This window comes from Oncorhynchus mykiss, chromosome 21, assembly GCF_013265735.2.
Source record: "Oncorhynchus mykiss isolate Arlee chromosome 21, USDA_OmykA_1.1, whole genome shotgun sequence".
Taxonomy (NCBI): domain Eukaryota; kingdom Metazoa; phylum Chordata; class Actinopteri; order Salmoniformes; family Salmonidae; genus Oncorhynchus; species Oncorhynchus mykiss.
In genome coordinates this window covers 21,043,118-21,060,720 of record NC_048585.1, presented here as the reverse complement: position 1 = coordinate 21,060,720, position 17,603 = coordinate 21,043,118, and positions in this window count along the sequence as shown.

Here is a 17,603-nt window from a genome sequence, read left to right as displayed (position 1 = left end):
TAAGGACTCTCCCTCCCAGACCCACACACACTGCTGTCTCTGTCAAGGAGCTGTGAGGGGTACAGCTGAGGTGTATGTGGCGGTATGCTGGATAGGTCAATCTAGACCTGATTGGTTGAGAGATGGATCGTGCACTGGGATGATTCTATCTAAAGTGACCAATCTATCTAGGGAGAGATGAAGGAGAAAAGAGGGAGGTGGGACAGAGAGAAGAATTGAGTGTGTGGAAGAGAGTGAGCGAACGAGGCAAAAAGAGAAGAGCAGAGAGTGAGAGGCCAGAGAGTAGAGAGAGAGAGGCTAGAGAGAGAGGCTAGAGAGTAGAGAGAGAGGCTAGAGAGAGTAGAGAGAGAGAGGCTAGAGAGTAGAGAGAGGCGAGAGAGAGAGGCGAGACAGAGAGGTGAGAGAGAGAGGCGAGAGAGAAGTGAGAGAGTAGAGGCGAGAGTGAGAGAGAGACACCATTAGATCTTATTGTATACTTGGAGGTACAAAGGCTGTTTCACTGCTGCATACTATGCAAATTGCTTTCAGGGAGTAATCCATACTGTTAACACAAGCTGCTCATATTTAACACCATGTCATTACAGCCTGAGGGAGATGATTAGAAAATGAAGCACTACACAGAAGTAACAGTCAACCACATAGACACAAAGTGCATACCCACAACCACATCGATATCAACAAGCCTGCCCTTGTCCCTGTGTGTCAGGCATGGTGTAGGCTCTACTGCTCTTATCCTCTCTGTCTGTGTGTGTGCTCACTACTGAACACAACGCATGTTCCCCTCGCGCTCCACTGATCCATGAAACACGTTGGCCACTAGCAGCCAGACTCCTGGCTAAATCAACAGATGCAGCTCTCTCTCGCTCGCTCTTTGCAGGCAGAGCGTTTAACCTTTTCCTTCTCAGAGACGACCTACGAGAACAGAGAACTCAAGCGAAAATCCATTCTCTCCTCCTCTGAAGGACCTCGGGTCTGGTGTGAAATCTCTCTGAAAGGGTGGGTGGAGTACCGACTCAGAAAGGAAGGCTGTACTGTAACATTCCAAACATAAAGCAAAGGTAGGCTTTCAGTTGGGACACCTGGATCATCTTCAACCAATGACTGCTGTTTGTTCGTTTACCTGTATTTGAGCCATGAACACTTACCTATTGCTCAACAGGTAATCTCATCATGTATATTTGATGATGTGAAGGAAGGTCTCTATTACAAGCCCTCTCAGTAAGAGGCCAACCGCACACTTGGTGTTGACTGATGCCCAAGCATCACCTTCCACATTCAGTCTCTCTCTGGCTGTCACACAGGAAATGTTAGAAGCAAAGCAAATCAGAGTCATTTTCCAGGGATTAGGTTTTCAACTTCTGAAACGTCAATGGAAATTCAAATAGACTTGGCTGAGGGAGTGAAGGTGGCTGAAATAAGCAGGTAGGCTATGAAATGCATGCACTATGCTGTGTGTGTAATCCCGAGAACAGAATATAATAGGGGAATATATGTTACACACATCTATGTAAACACTGTGACACACACACACACACACACTTGTAAACACGGTATGACGCTGAGCGTTCCCCGTACTCCCCCGGGGCAGTGGATGAGTGTATCATCGATTCAGCAGCATCTCCGCACCGCCATTACCAAAACAGACTAGAACGTCTACTATTGATCTGTGTCCCCTGTACAGCCCCAGCCATGTGACTGGCCTATCACCATGTGATTTAAGATACATTTCATAGCCATAATAAGATATTATCACCGCCTAGAGCCAGCCACGGCTTAATCCATTTAATATGATTTTCTAATTACTAAAATGCGGGCAGAGAACAGATTGCATCAGAATGCAATTTATTTTCAAAATGTGGACAGCGCACTGAAACAACTCACAGGCTGTCCCAAATAGCACCCTACAGTATATCCCTATGGGCAGTATACAGGGAATAGGGTACCATTTGGAACGCATCCATATTCCTTTTTGAGATGTGTCCTGCACACTAAAACAATACATTGTCCGTCTCATTCTCAGCCCTGTGTTGCACCTGTGACAGGGTTTTCAATGAGTCTGACAGTCCAAGGACAATTTCTCAGAAACGGGATGCTGTTGTGGATTGATTGATAAACAGTAAGACATGATCGCCTTTGTGGGAAACAAGTGTGTATTGTGGAGCTGTAATCAGATCGATAAGGAGGGCTGTGCGAGACAAATACTACACTCCACATACGGATCAATGGCTGTTTACACCGACTGATCGCACGCACACGCACACTCGATGGGATCAACAGGACACAATAGTCACTTGTTGAAACTACAGGTAAGATGAGAACCACTGCTAAATAATTGATTTGAAAATATTGAGCGTTTTTTTATTTAAGTAACTGGTGCTGCTGATGCACACTGGAGCAAGCAAAGCTTCTGTTGGTTGGGATTGTAGGCTACCACACAATCCATCAAATCAGAGTCTATAGTTGGCATAACATTTTTGCCTTGCAGAGATAAACAGATTTTTCTAAGGGTCTGACATAACCCGTCAAGTGTTCTTGTAAGCTTGAAGTGTAAACTGGTTTACTTGACAACCACTGAAATGTCGTTCCTTATTTAATGGACATCTGTTCAGTTTCTCAACCACTTTCCACCAGAATAAACAACCTTATGAAGAATTCCACTTCAGACTTTTAGCTGGAACACATCTACTGTGATGAAATGATACTGCAGCAAATGGGTACATGCATTAGTGCACTATGTAACGAACCATAGCAAACTGTTTCGAACGAGTTTCTTTTGGCTAATTCAGGTAGGTCCCTCCCCGTTTGTTTCCATTTGGTTCCAAGCAAATACACTCCTGTTCCCACAGAGAGGCTGTGGTGTCCAGTCGAGCAGAGTTTCCCTCTCCCCGTGCACATTCTGGGTTTTGCCCTATCACTACACAGCTGATTAAAATAATCAAAGCTTGATAGTTGGTTATTTGAATCAGCTGTGTCAAATCAAAAACATGCTCCCAAGGGGGGGCACATCCTTGGTTGATGTGCCGTTTCCACGGGCAACCAGTGTCCTTATCACATGGAAAGAGGGTTGCAATGCCAGAAAGCCAGAGCGGGCTCAGATAGCCTACCTCTGCATTATATTTTGAATGTAACTATAAATTGGGTAATCTGGATCATATTCAACCAATGCTTCCTGTTTGTTTGTTTGTTTACATGAGCCATGAACATTTGTCTATTGCTCAACAGGTACAGTAATCTCATCATGTGTGTGTGTATATATATATATATATATATATATATATATATATTATATTTATTTTATTTAACTAGGCAAGTCAGAACAAATACTTATTTACAATGCTGGCCTAGAAACAATGGTCAGGGGCGGAACGACAGATTTTTACCTTGTCAGCTCGGGGATTCGATCGAGCAACCTTTCGGTTACTAGTCCAACGCTCGAACCACTATGTTACCTGCTGCCCCAAATGTATATTTGATGATGTGAAGGAGGGCATCTGTTACATGCCCAAGCATCACCTTCCACATTCAGTCTCTCTCAGACTGGCACACAGGAAATGTTAGAAGCAAAGCAAATCAGAGCACATTTCAAGGGATATGTCTTCGACTTTTAAAATGGAAATTCAAATAGACTTGGCTGAGGAAGTGAAGAGCCCATACTGCCATCTAGTGGCTAAGATATAAGCAGACAGTCCATGAAATATAGAGCACAAACATTAAGAACAGCTTACTAAAATTGAGTTGCACCCCCCTTATGCCCTCAGAACAACCTCAACTTGCCAGGGCCTGGACTCTACAAAAGGTGTTGAAAGCATTGCACAGGGATGCTGGCCCATGGTGACCCCAATGCTTCCCACAGTTGTGTCAAGTTGGGTGGTGGACAATTTTTATTTGTTTAACATTTTTCTCCACAATTTTGTGATTATGATCTTGTTTCATCGCTGCAACTCCCCAACGGGCTCGGGAGAGGCGAAGTTCGAGTCATGCATCCTCCGAAACATGACCCGCCAAACCGCGCTTCTTAACACCCGCCCACACCAATATGTCAGAGGAGTTCACAGTTCACCTGACGACCGAAGTCAGCCTGCAAGCGCCCGCCACGCCACAAGGAGTCACTATGAACCACGCCACAAGGAGTCACAATGAGCCAAGTAAAGCCCCCCCTCCAGCCAAACCTTTCCCGAACCCGGACAACGCTGGGCTAATTGTGTGCCGCCCTATGGGATCGAACCCCAGGCTGTAGTGATGCCACAATACTGTGATACAGTGTCTTAGACCACTGCGCCACTGGGGAGGCTTGGTGGACCATTCTTGATACACACGGGAAACAGTTAAGCGCAAAAATCCCAGGAGCTTTGCAGTTCTTGACACAAACCGGTGCGCCTACTACCATACCCTGTTCAAATGCACTTAAATATTTTGTCTTGCCCATTCACCCTCTGAATGGCACACATACACCATCTGTGTCAATGCTTAAACATCCTTCTTTAACCTGTCTCCTCCCCTTCATCTACTCTCATTGAAGTGGATTTAACAGGTGACATCAATAAGGACATCAATCATAGCATTCACCTGGTCAGGCTATGTCATGGAAATAGCAGGTGTTCCTAATGTTTGTACACTGTGTGATGTACACATTATGCTGTGCGTCTAATCCTGTGAACAGAATATAATATGTTGATTGATAAACAGTAAGACATGATTCCCTTTGTGGGAAACAAGTGGTTATTGTGGAGCTGTAATCGATAAGGAGGGCTGTGGGAGACAAATACAACATTCCACATGCTTCCCATCTGGAGCAAGCAAAGCTTCTGTTGGTTGGGATTGTAGGCTACCACACAATCAACCAAATCCAAGTCTATAGTTGGCGTACCATTTTGCTGTGCAGCGTGACGTGTAAACATGTTGACTGGTGTTCATGACAACCACTGAAACTGTTCCTTATCAAGTGAAAGGACATCTGTTCATTTTCTCAACCACTTTTCACCACAAACAATCCTGTGAAGAATTCCACTTCAGACCTTCAGCTGGAACACGTATGAGGAATTTAAATGATACTGTGGCAAACGGGTGTATGCATTAATGCACACTGTAGCAAACTGTAGTAAAGCGTTGAAACAAAAACAAGTCTATTGGTGAATGAAGGTAGGTTCCACTCTGTTTTGTCCCATTTACTTACATTTGGTTCCCAGTAAATACACCCCTGTTCTCACAAAGAGGCTGTGGTGTCCAGCGTTTGTTGGCTCCCATGCACGTCCTTGGTTGATGTGCCGTTTCCACTGGCAACAGGGTCCTTATGATATGGAGAGGGCTGCTATGCCATAGAGCCAGAGCGGGCTCAAATAGGAGGCTTTAAATAGCCATCTGTAGATTACTACTCCGCTCTGGCTGGCCAAGATGAGGGTTAACTGCCTAGGACGATGTGAGCACCCTGCAAGCAAATAGCCCAACCCTATCTGGCCTAAATAACTCCCTGAAATAACCCTGACTTACACACCTTTAGCCCTCTCATTCATGCCCAGTTATGGTCAGAATGGTACACACATTTCAGTAGCCTAATGGTCTGTTTAGCAGAACGGGCTGAATGTGTTTATTGCCTGTTGACATGGTTTGATTCTGATGAGATATGATTCTGATGAGATATGATTCTGATGAGATATGATTTTGATTAGATATGATTCTGATGAGAGATGATATGATTCTGATGAGATATGATTCTGATGAGATATGATTCTGATGAGAGATGATTCTGATGAGATGATATGATTCTGATGAGATATGATTCTGATGAGATATGATTCTGATGAGACATGATTCTGATGAGATATGATTCTGATGAGAGATGATTCTGATGAGATATGATTCTGATGAGAGATGATTCTGATGAGAGATGATTCTGATGAGATATGATTCTGATGAGATATGATTCTGATGAGACATGATTCTGATGAGATGATATGATTCTGATGAGATATGATTCTGATGAGATGATATGATTCTGATGAGATATGATTCTGATGAGATGATGATTCTGATGAGATATGATTCTGATGAGATGATATGATTCTGATGAGATATGATTCTGATGAGATGATATGATTCTGATGAGATATGATTCTGATGAGATGATATGATTCTGATGAGATATGATTCTGATGAGATATGATTCTGATGAGACTTGCTTCAATAAGATAGAGACAAGATATTGTTGTGAAGGCGTTGATCATAGTTCTTCTCACTAACTGCAGTTCTATTTGCAACAGCCCACCATAGCTTGGGGGGGGGGGGGGGGGGCTTGTCTGACATTGGCTTGGTTTCAATTGACTTCTTAAAGCTATTTTTAAAACAAGCGTTTTAGTCGTTTCCATTAATTGCATTGAGTCCTTTCCACTCACCACACTGCAGCCCTAGAGACTAATTAATGGTTAGGAAACCCACAGGGTGGACCATTAGCAGATCCTTACCATGCATTAGCATCTCCTTCTCAATCCCCCCTAAAAGGCTGTTATGTTGTTTGAAGGTTATTTTTGTGTTCAGGATGACAAAAGTCTAATGAAATCCTATTTGGACGGTGAATCTAAACCATCATCTTCCTTTGAAGTCATTATCAATCTAATCTCACACGAGCCCTTTCCTTCAACCCTCACACTGAAAAACAGCCTTCTCATCAAAAAATGATGAAGACAGAAAGATGGCTTCCTGTTAACACATGAGTAGGTCCTGTGAATAGCAGGAAGCATCTCTGCAAACAGAAAACAATTATTCCAAGGTGGTTACAGAAGGGTGAGAGGGATTTAATAAGAGTTTACAGTTCTGATGCGAGTTGGGATTGGAGGAGACGGCCGTGCAGTCTCAATCACCACGCTCATTAGTCAGAGCACATTATAGAACTATTGAAAAGACACGGGAGCTGTTTATAACCATTCAACACTACTTCACAGACCAATTGGGTCCGATATCCCATTGTTAACTAAATAGACACTTTTTCTTGAAATATCCATCTTGTCCACTGAATAGATTATAAAAATGCAACTATAAAAATAACTTGACACATTTAAAATACATATTTTGAAGAGAATGATAATTATTGGCACTTCATTCTTGGGATTGGTTGACTGCTCCAGTGATAATGATGCAGCTTTATGGCTACATCAGCACTTATTGGCCAATCCTTCAGTGAGAAAAATCAATGCTGTCATGCTGATGACGATAGCATAGCTGTGCCTTTAATTACATACAGTGAGAGGTTACATCTCTCTACTCCAGGGGGTGCTATAGTAGTCTGGCTCCAGGGAGTCCACAGCCATTGTTCAAGCCTGTCTAAAACTGTAAAACTATACTGTAGAACAACAAGTGTGAAAGTTCCAATCTATTTCAATCCATCTCAAACCCTGATTTCAGGCTAAATACTTACTTATTAATACTTAATACCTTGCACCTCATTATCACTCAGAACAGTATGATTACTGTAGTTTTACCTTGGAAAGGACCCAAACCCACCATTTGCAGCAGACTGAGTGCTAGACACCCTGAGCACTCAGTGAATGGTTTACAGTAACACCCCAAACCTCTCTCTCTTTCACTCCCTCAGACCTCTGCTCAGTTCTACAGACACAGCCTGTTCTCATAGCCTAGACGTACCATAGTAAATGTAAATCTGGGTCACTCACATTAGTATGATATGTTACGTTTGGCATGGTTACATAAGACAGACGTTTGCAACCCTCTAGAGTCGACTAACACACTGCTGCATCAATCTAAGTTACATAACAAAAACAATCCCCATCAAATCAGTCAGTTGAAGCTAGAGATATCAGTTGTTTTGCATTGCATGCGTCTCAATCCACCTCATCTTCCAGTAACACACTTCTGTATCTGTGGTGAAAGGTGGAAGAGCTGTGTTTTTCAGACATCCTGAAAATTGGTCTTCAAATCAAACGTTGTCACATGCGCCGAATACAACAGGTGTAGACCTTACTGTGAAATGCTTACTTACACGCCCTTAACCAACAATGCAGTTCAAGAAAGAGTTAATACAAATATTTACTATATAAACTAAAGTAAAAATCAACATTGATTACATAACAATTATGAGGCAATATACACAATGGGTACCGGTACCAAGTCAATGTGCGGGGGTACAGGTTAATCGAGGTCATTTGTAAAGTGACTATGTAAACAGTCCGGGTGGCCATTTCATTAGTTTAGTTGTTCAGCAGTCTTATGGCTTGGGAATAGAAGCTGTAAGAAGCCTATTGGTCCTAGACTTGGTGCTCCGGTACTGCTTGCTGTGCGGAAGCAGAGAGAACAGTCTATGACTTGGGTGACTGGAGTCTTTGACAATTTGTGGCCTTTCTCTGACACCGCCTAGTATATAGGTCCTGGATGTCAGGAAGCTTGTCCCCAGTGATGTACTGGGCCGTACGCACTACCCTCTGTAGCGCCTGTGGAGGTGCTCAACGCGCTCCACAAGTGTCACAGGACTCGTCTGAATGTAACTGGTACTGGTTTCAAAAATAAATGGAAGTATGAAGGTAGTTTGGTGCCTAACCAAAAAAGGGGTTAAATACCGGTCAAAAGTTTTAGAACGGTAGTACATCTCACATTTGGACTCCAGACCAAAAGGACAGATTTCCACCGGTCTAATGCCCATTGCTCGTGTCTCTTGGCCCAAGCAAGTCTGTTCTTCTTATTGGTGTCCTTCAGTAGTGGTTTCCAATTCGACCATGAAGGCCTGATTCACACAGTCTCCTCTGAACAGTTGATGTTGAGATGTGTCTGTTACTTGAACTCTGTGAAGCATTTATTTGGGCTGCAATTTCTGAGGCTGGTAACTCTAATGAACATCCTCTGCAGCAGAGGTAACTCTGGGTCTTCCATTTCTGTGGTGGTCCTCATGAGAGCCAGTTTCATCATAGCGCTTGATGGTTTTTGCAAATGCACTTGAATAAACTTTCGAAGTTCACTAACCTTCATGTCTTAATAGTACTGGACTGTCGTTTCTTTGCATATTTGAACTGTTCCTGCCATAATATGGAGTTGGTCTTTTATCAAATAAATTCATTAAAAATCCTACAGTGTTTTTTTTCCCTCATTTTGTCTGTCATAGTTGAAGCGTACATATGATGAAAATTACAGGCCTCATCTTTTTAAGTGGGAGAACTTGCACAATTGGTGGCTGACTAAATACGTTTTTGCCCCACTGTATATATAAACACACATACACTGTATATATTTCCTGAGATTTCGGGGACAGACACTTCACCTTGTCCTATGATACATTATTTTACTCTCCTTTTTGCAATTTATGAATGTTATTCAATGCGTTTCTATGGGCTTTAGTAGTAATGCCCAAAATCAATATTTTAGCAAATAAGTTAAAATTTGCTAAATTATCTAGTCTTAAAACAATTCCATATTTCAGCTTAGCACCCCCCCTCATCTTACACTAAAAATTGAAGGCAAAAACAAAAGGAGAGTCGTTGGTTGGACGCATAATGTGAATGTCTAGCAAACCAAATGTTGTGTTTTCAAATCATCACAGATAACTTCAGTATTTTAGCAACTTTTCAACTTACAACCTTTTAGTTACTTATCATGTTCGGTAACCCTTCCCTTAACCCTTTATCCTAACTCCTATCCTTAACCCTAACCCCTAGACTAGCTAACATTAGCCACCTAGTTAACGTTAACCACAACCAATTTTTTACATATCATACATTTTCAAATTCATAACATATTGTACATTTTGCTAATTTTGTAACGTATCATATGAATTGTAATTCATATCATACGAAATGCATGGACATCCACAAATTAATACATAACACCGCTTTTAGTAAGATGTTACGTTTCGTATGATATGTAGTAAGATGTTACGTTTCGTATGGTATGTAGTAAGATGTTACGTATGTACCTGACACCAGGTTGACAGACAACTCTTCCAGAAAAATCACCAGAGGCCCATAAACAATCATGCAATGCCACAAATAATGAAAGTAAATTGCTCCAGACATTAAAATAGACGTGGGAGCTGGACAGAGAGGTTGATAATTACTGTCTCTGTGTTATGTAACGGTAGCCTATTGATTTCTGCTTTGCCTTGGGAAGATTTTTCCTTTTAATTAGGCATCAGGTTCCAGTGGCTCTAAATGGCCAATTATCTTCTGAAATATAGATGGGTTTCTCTCAGGCTCCATGCATCCATTAGGCCCCATCTATTCATGATGTATAGAGGATGAATATTAATTAAGGATCTACGTGTTAGAATTAGCAATGCCATTATCCTCCTTTACTGTACTGGATGTTTTGAACAATTTACATTTGTAAAGTGCTTTTCATTATAGAGCACAGTGCATTGTAAAAGAAACAGAAAGAAAATGGAAACAACTAGACAGGGTAAACAACACAAAGAAGACAGCTGACGCTACATGGGACAAGGACACCAAGTAGCATAGCTATCAACAGAAGGCCGTTCTGAAGAGAAAGGTCTTTAGGCCCGTTTTAAAAAGGAGCCTTCAAGCAGTAGTATTTATTAGGATCACCAATTAGCAGCTGCTGCAGCAGTGGCTACTCTTCCTGGGGTCCAAACAGGAATCAAAACAACAAATAAAATGCATAGCACTACATTTGTTACAATTGACTATTTTGCAGAGGCTCCCATCCAGATGCGACACACAGCTAGTGCATTCATCTCAAGACAACCAGGCGAGACAGCAGCATATCACTACATAATACAATACAACATACAGAGTGCCGTCCTGTTTTTGAATCTGGTTTCATTGCAAGCTTGAGTTACCTGGGGTGGCAGAGAGTTCCATGTCGTCATGGCACTATTTAATACTGTGCGTTTCCCAGCTTCTGTTCTTGACCTGGGGACTGTAAAAAGACCTCTGGTTGCATCTCGTCTGGAACCCGATGAGTGTCTGAATAGTGTGCAAACAGCTTGAACGGACAGTTCGGTACCTTCAACAACTTGCGAAGGCCAATAGTGATGCAGTCAGTGTCTCAACTTTTGAGCCAGGGGAGATTGACATGCATGTTGACATTTGCCCTTCGTGTACATCTAAGTGCAATACGTGCTGCTCTGTTCTGGACCAACTTCACATTGCATGTCCTTTGCCACACCTGACCACACATCTGAACAGTAGTATAGGTCCGACAAAACTAGGGCCTGTGGGACCTGTCTGGTTGATCGAGATGTCAAGAAAGCAGAGCAACCATTGAGTCCATACATTTTGACCATGACAGCTTGCTATCTAGGGTTACACCCAGCAGTTTAGTCCCCTCAACTTGCTCAATGGCCACATTATTCAATAATAGATGTAGATGAGGTTTAGGTTTGATTTGTCCGAAATAATGTTTTTAGTTTGAGCTATTTAGCACCAGCCTATTGTCATGACTGTCCTGTGAGGATCTGAATGGGTCAGATCAGCTCGGCAATGGATGACAATAACCAGACCCTCTCTCACCCACAGAAGAGTGGAGGAGCGAACTACTGCCGGTTCCACAGCTCACACCCTGTCATAAATTAAAGGAGAGGGTGTCTAGGGTTTTCCCCACCTGCATTAACCAAAATAATATTTTTGTTAACAGTCTTCCCTCCGAAACTCTAACACATTCTAATGCGAATATTGGAACAATATTTCTAACATAAGAACGTAGGGACTGATCAGAAATGATCTATAGAAAACTGTCATATTGGTTTTTATTTTGCGATGTCATTAAAAAAGTTAAAGGAAATACTGTAACTTGGAAAATAAGTCCCCTTTATCTGTCAAGTTTCCATCCTCAACGTTGTCTATGAAATATGAAAAATTAACATATTTTTTGATAAGATGGGAATGTGATTTTAGGAGGTATGAGAGAATCTCTCTCCTATAAACTGTGCATAGTTAGAAGCCACGCCGAGTGATGTCAGACTGACGGAAACGTCCCTTCGGCCAGAGTGCAAAAAAGGGTTGGTAACAGAAATTAACATTAGACCAGAAAAGCGTGGAGCTATGTTGAAACTTTGAACCTCAAGACGAGGTGAAGGAAATAAACTTACCTCCCAGACTAGACCAAAACATCGCCAGGCTGCAGCTGCACGTGTAACGGGGTGCAAACTGACTATCAACACGAGGTGGAGACAGGAGAAAACTCCTCTCGGACAATCACTGGTATGACGGATTAGCTGTCTTGAGTCGAATATCTAAAAAAGAGAATCTAAGGTGGGACCATCCTACTGCTCTTCAAATCCTGCTTTACTACTCTTCTCAGATCACCTTAGTACACTACTCTCATCACCCTGAGGGAACCATAGACATGGCTAGCCATCTTCCCAGGAGCATCTTCCAGAGTGAACAACAGTAGAAGAGATGGGTCCGGACCCTTTCGGACAATCCAAGCCTTACAAGCGTGCCGCTGAAAGGCCAACCCATCACCCTTCCTAAGGAGGGCTAGTTCTGACAGAGAAGGCATTCACATGTAAATACATTCATGATTTTTTTACTCCAAAATGGGCGGCAGTTTATGTACAAAGTAAATTATTACTGTGAGAATAGTTCTAAAATGTATCAACGATAAGTGTCCCCTTTTCTCTCTCGCCTCTTCATTCTCTGTGCAACAAGCCACCATATGTTGTCGGTCTGTTAACACGAGAAACAGGTCCCTAAGTTAATAAATAAACCAATTTGTGTAGTACTGAATCATGATTAAGGCTGGGCTTTTGCAGATGCATGAGGTTACGACTGATAAGAGATCATGATTGTGATTGTTTTATGGATGTGATAGGAAAAGACCTTTAGAGTTACCATCTCCCGAATTAAACTAAAACAACCGCTCTCTTGGTGCCCCAAATCCTAATGAGTTAATCGTTACATGATTCATTTAAAATTGGGTAGCAATTAAGCATAGTTGATTAAATAAATAACAGTAATCAGATTGAATGTAAAGTCACGACGCGATTGCTAGTGACACATTTTAAAACTGACTCTAGCTCTGTTAAAGGTGTCAGTTATTTATTTTACTGTTGTAGCTGATGTGTATACTGTTGAGTTGTCATCATACATAGACACAGGCTTTATTCAAGGTCAGTGGAAGGTCATTAGTAAAAACAGAAAACAATGCACCCACCACTTTGTTTTTACACTGCTCCAATTCGCTGTTTATTCTCTATGCATAGTCACTTTACAAATGACCTTGCCTAACCTGTAGCCTCGCACATAGACTCGGTCCCAGTACCCCCTGTATATAGCCTCGTCATTGTTATGTACATTTCTTGTGTTATTTTTGATTGATTTGATTTGACTTTGTTTAGTAACTATTTTATTAACTCTTTATTGAACTGCGTTGTTGGTTAAGGGCTTGTAAGTAAGCATTTCACTGTAACCTCTGTCCACCTGTTGTATTTGGCGCATGTGACAAATACAATTTGAGGCTTCCATAAAAGAAAACACAGTTCTATTAGATAGGCAACTCTCCATCCATGATAAGACAGAGGATGGAAATCCATACACCTACCTTTTCCGGCAGTAGGTTATGATCAATGATAGTTTTTTCAAACGTAAAATATCCTTGTAGTATTTTTTCAAAAGTTTGCTAAACACCGTGAACAGGGTGATTGGTCAGCTGTTTGAACCATTAAACAGGGTGCTTTGCTATTCTTGAGCAGCGGAATGACCTTCGTAATGACCTGTGCCCTCAGGCCCTCCAGGCCCTAGAGCACACTGTCTTCTAGGCTTAAATTGAAGATCTGGCAAATAAACTCAGCAAAGAAAGAAACGTTCCTTTTCAGGACCCAATAAATCCAATAAAAAGAAAATCCAACAACTTCACAAATCCAATAACTTCACAAATCTTCATTGTAAAGGGTTTAACTTCACTAGGGTAAGGGGCAGCATTCGGAATTTTGGATGAAAAGGGTGCCCAAATTAAACTGCCTGCTACTCAGTCCCAGAAGCTACGATATACATATAATTGGTAGATTTGGATAGAAAACACTAAAGTTTCCAAAACTGTTAAAATAATGTCTGTGAGTATAACAGAACTGATATGGCAGGCGAAAACCAGAGGAAAATCCAACCAGGAAGTACTATTATTTTGAAAGGCTGGTTTTCCATTGAAAGCCTATCCACCATACAAAGACTTAGGACCCAGTTCACAATCTCTATGGCTTCTTCTACATGTGGCCAGTCTTTTAAAAATGAGGGAGATACAGCACTTTCAATGAATGGACAGTGGAAATTTCCAGACATAAGTCCAGTGTGTGATCGGGAGCGCGCATTTGTTTATCCTTTTCTATTGACGTAGATTTTGTCCGGTTGAAATATTGATTATTTATGACAAAAACAACCTGAGGATTGATTTTAAACATCGTTTGACATGTTTCTACAAACTTTTATTGTACTTTTTTGACTTTCTCTGGATGTTGAGAGCGCGCTTTGTGCCTTTGGATTACTGAACTAAACGCACCAACAAAACTGAGGTTTTAGGACATAAAGAGGGACATTATCAAACAAAACAAACATTTATCGTCTGACATGGAGACCTGGGAGTGCCACCAGATGAAGATCAAAGGTAAGTGATTAATTTTAATGCCATTTCTGATTTTCCTTGGTTGGAAAATGGCTGTATGTTATCTGTGGCTAGGCACTGACCTAATATAATCGCATGGTGTGCTTTCACCGTAAAGCCTTTTTGAAATCTGACACAGCGGCTGGATTAGCAAGACGTTTATCTTTAATCCTATGTATAAAGCTTGTATTTTTCATCAATGTTTATGATGAGTATTTCTGTAATTTGATGTGGCTCTCTGAAATGTCACCAGATGTTTGTTTGAGACAATTTCAACTAAGGTTTTTGGACATAAAGATGAACAAATATTAACAAAAAACACACGTTTATTGTGTAATATGATGTCCTGTGAGTGCCATCTGATGAAGATCAAAAGTGAGGGATTCATTTAAAAAAAAAAAAAAAAAATCGCCATTTCTGACTTTTGTGAGCCCTCGCCTTGGCTGGAAAATGGCTGTATGGTTTTCTGTGACTAGGCGCAAATAAAAGCAAGGGGTTCTTTTGCCGTAAAGCCTTTTTGAAATCGGACACTGTGGTTGGATTTACAATAAGTTTATCTTTAAAATGATGTTTGAGGAATTTTAATTATAATATTTCTGTTGTTTTGAATTTGGCACCCAGCAATTTCACTGGCTGTTGTCGAGGAGGGATGCTACCGTCCCACTGGTACCAGAGAGGTTAAACACTGTTTCCCATGCTTGTTCAATGAACCATAAACAGTTAATTAACATGTTAATTAACATGCCCGAGTTACACCAGGAATGCCCAATCCCTCAATCAGTGCTCAGACTGTCCTACCTTACAACTGGCCTGTTGTAAGGTAGGTCCTCACCAGACATCACTGGCAACAACACCGCCTACGTGCACAAACCCACCATCACTGGACCAGACAGGACTTGCAAAAAGTGCTCTTCACTGACAAGTCACAGATTTGTCTCACCAGGGGTGATTGTCAGATTTGCGTTTATCGTTGAAGGAATGAGCGTTACACCGAGGCCTGTACTCTGGAGCGGGATCGATTTGGATGTGGAGGGTGCGTCATGGTCTGGGGTGTCACAGCATCATCGGACTGAGCTTGTCATTGCAGGCAAGCACAACGCTGTACGTTACAGGGAAGACATCCTCCTCCCTCACGTGGTACCCTTCCTGTAGGCTCATCCTGACATGACCCTCCAGCATGACAATGCCACTAGCCATACTGCTCCTTCTGTGTGTGCTTTCCTGCAAGACAGGAATGTCAGTGTTCTGCCATGGCCAGCAAAGAACCCGGATCTCAATCTCATTGAGCACGCCTGGGACCCGTTGGATCGGAGGGTGAGGGCCATTCCCCCCAGAACTGTCCAGGAACTTGCAGGTGCCTTGGTGGAAGAGTGGGGTAACATCTTACAGCAAGAACTAGCAAATCTGGTGCAGTGCATGAGGAGGAGATGCACTGCAGTACTTAATGCAGCTGGTGGCCACACCAGATACTGACTGTTACTTTTGATTTGGACCCCTCCCCCTTTGTTCAGGGATACATTATTCCATTTCTGTCACGTCTCTGGAACTTGTTCAGTTTATGTCTCAGTTTTTGAATCTTATGTTCATACAAATACTTACATGTTAATTTTGCTGAAAATAAAAACAGTGAGAGGACGTTTCTTTTTTTGCTGAGTTTAGGAGTCAATGTATTCCGCTACCAACCTCAGTAATTTACCATCCATGTTATCGGCACCAGGTGGTTTGTCCTTATTGATAATATTATTGCCTTCACCTGTTCCACACTAACTTTGCGTTATTTAAAACTACAGTGCTTGTCGTTCGTTACTTGGTCCGTTATGCATGAATATTTAGGCTCAGCATTTGTTTGCATGTAAATCCCAATTTGCTAATCTTGTCAATAAAAGTGGTTGCAATATTTAAGGGTTTTGTTATGAACAAGCCATCTGCTCAATGAAGGATGGGGCTAGATTTAGTTTGTTCTTATTGCCTATAATTATATTTAAGGTACTCTATAGAGCTTTTGACTATCATTCATAATTTGTTCCATAGTATAGTTTCTTCTTGTTTTTGTTAGTTACGTGATTTCTCAATTTACAGTATGTTTGCCAATCTGCTGTGTTGCCAGATGTATTTGCTATTCCCTTTGCTTCATCCATCTCAGCCCTGGTGTTTTTCAATTCATCATCTATTCATTGGGATTTGGCAGTTCTCACAAACCATTTATTGATGGGTGCATGACTATCAATAACCGGAAGAAGCAATTTAAGAAGCAATGGTCAGAGAAGGCATTCCATATCATATGTACAGTGGGCTATTAGGCTACTTAGCCTGGCTGAAGTAGGTGCTCTGGTCTGAGTACAACCCATCACTGTCTGGAAGGAGAAACCTGACTCCAACTCCAAAGGGCTTCCAGTAGCCATCAGCCTGAGAGGTATAGTTACACCAGCCAGGTCGCAAGCATCCTTACAAAGTGGACAGTTTGGTTTCTATGAGCATAGTACACAAACAAATACATGACATCGCCATTGCACCATTTTCCAAAGTAGGACATAACAAGTACATGAGCCATAATCTTTTGCATAATGAATGATTCATTCACAGGAAATCAGCAGAGGCCCACCCACGGACAGACAAAGAGCGGGAGCTTGAGAGTTCCTCAGCGGTGGCCCAGTGAGCAGCCATAGTGGTAAACCAAACTACACCGCCTGGCAACGGACTTCATCTTCCATAAGCCTTTGCGGCAGCCTGGTGGGCACAAACTCCTGTCCGGAGGTAGGTAACCCTTGACCCTCCATGACCACCCCCCTACCCCAGCCAGTCATGCAGCTCATGTGACTGGGACATTTTTTTTTACATTTCACCTTTATTTAACCAGGTAGGCTAGTTAAGAACAAGTTCTCATTTACAACTGCGACCTGGCCGAGATAAAGCAAAGCAGTGCGACACAAACACAGAGTTACACATGGAAGTAACACGCGTAGTCAACACAATAGAAAAATAAGTCTATATACAGTGTGTGCAAATGGCGTGAGGAGGTAAGGCAATAAATAGGCCATTGTAGCGAAGTATGG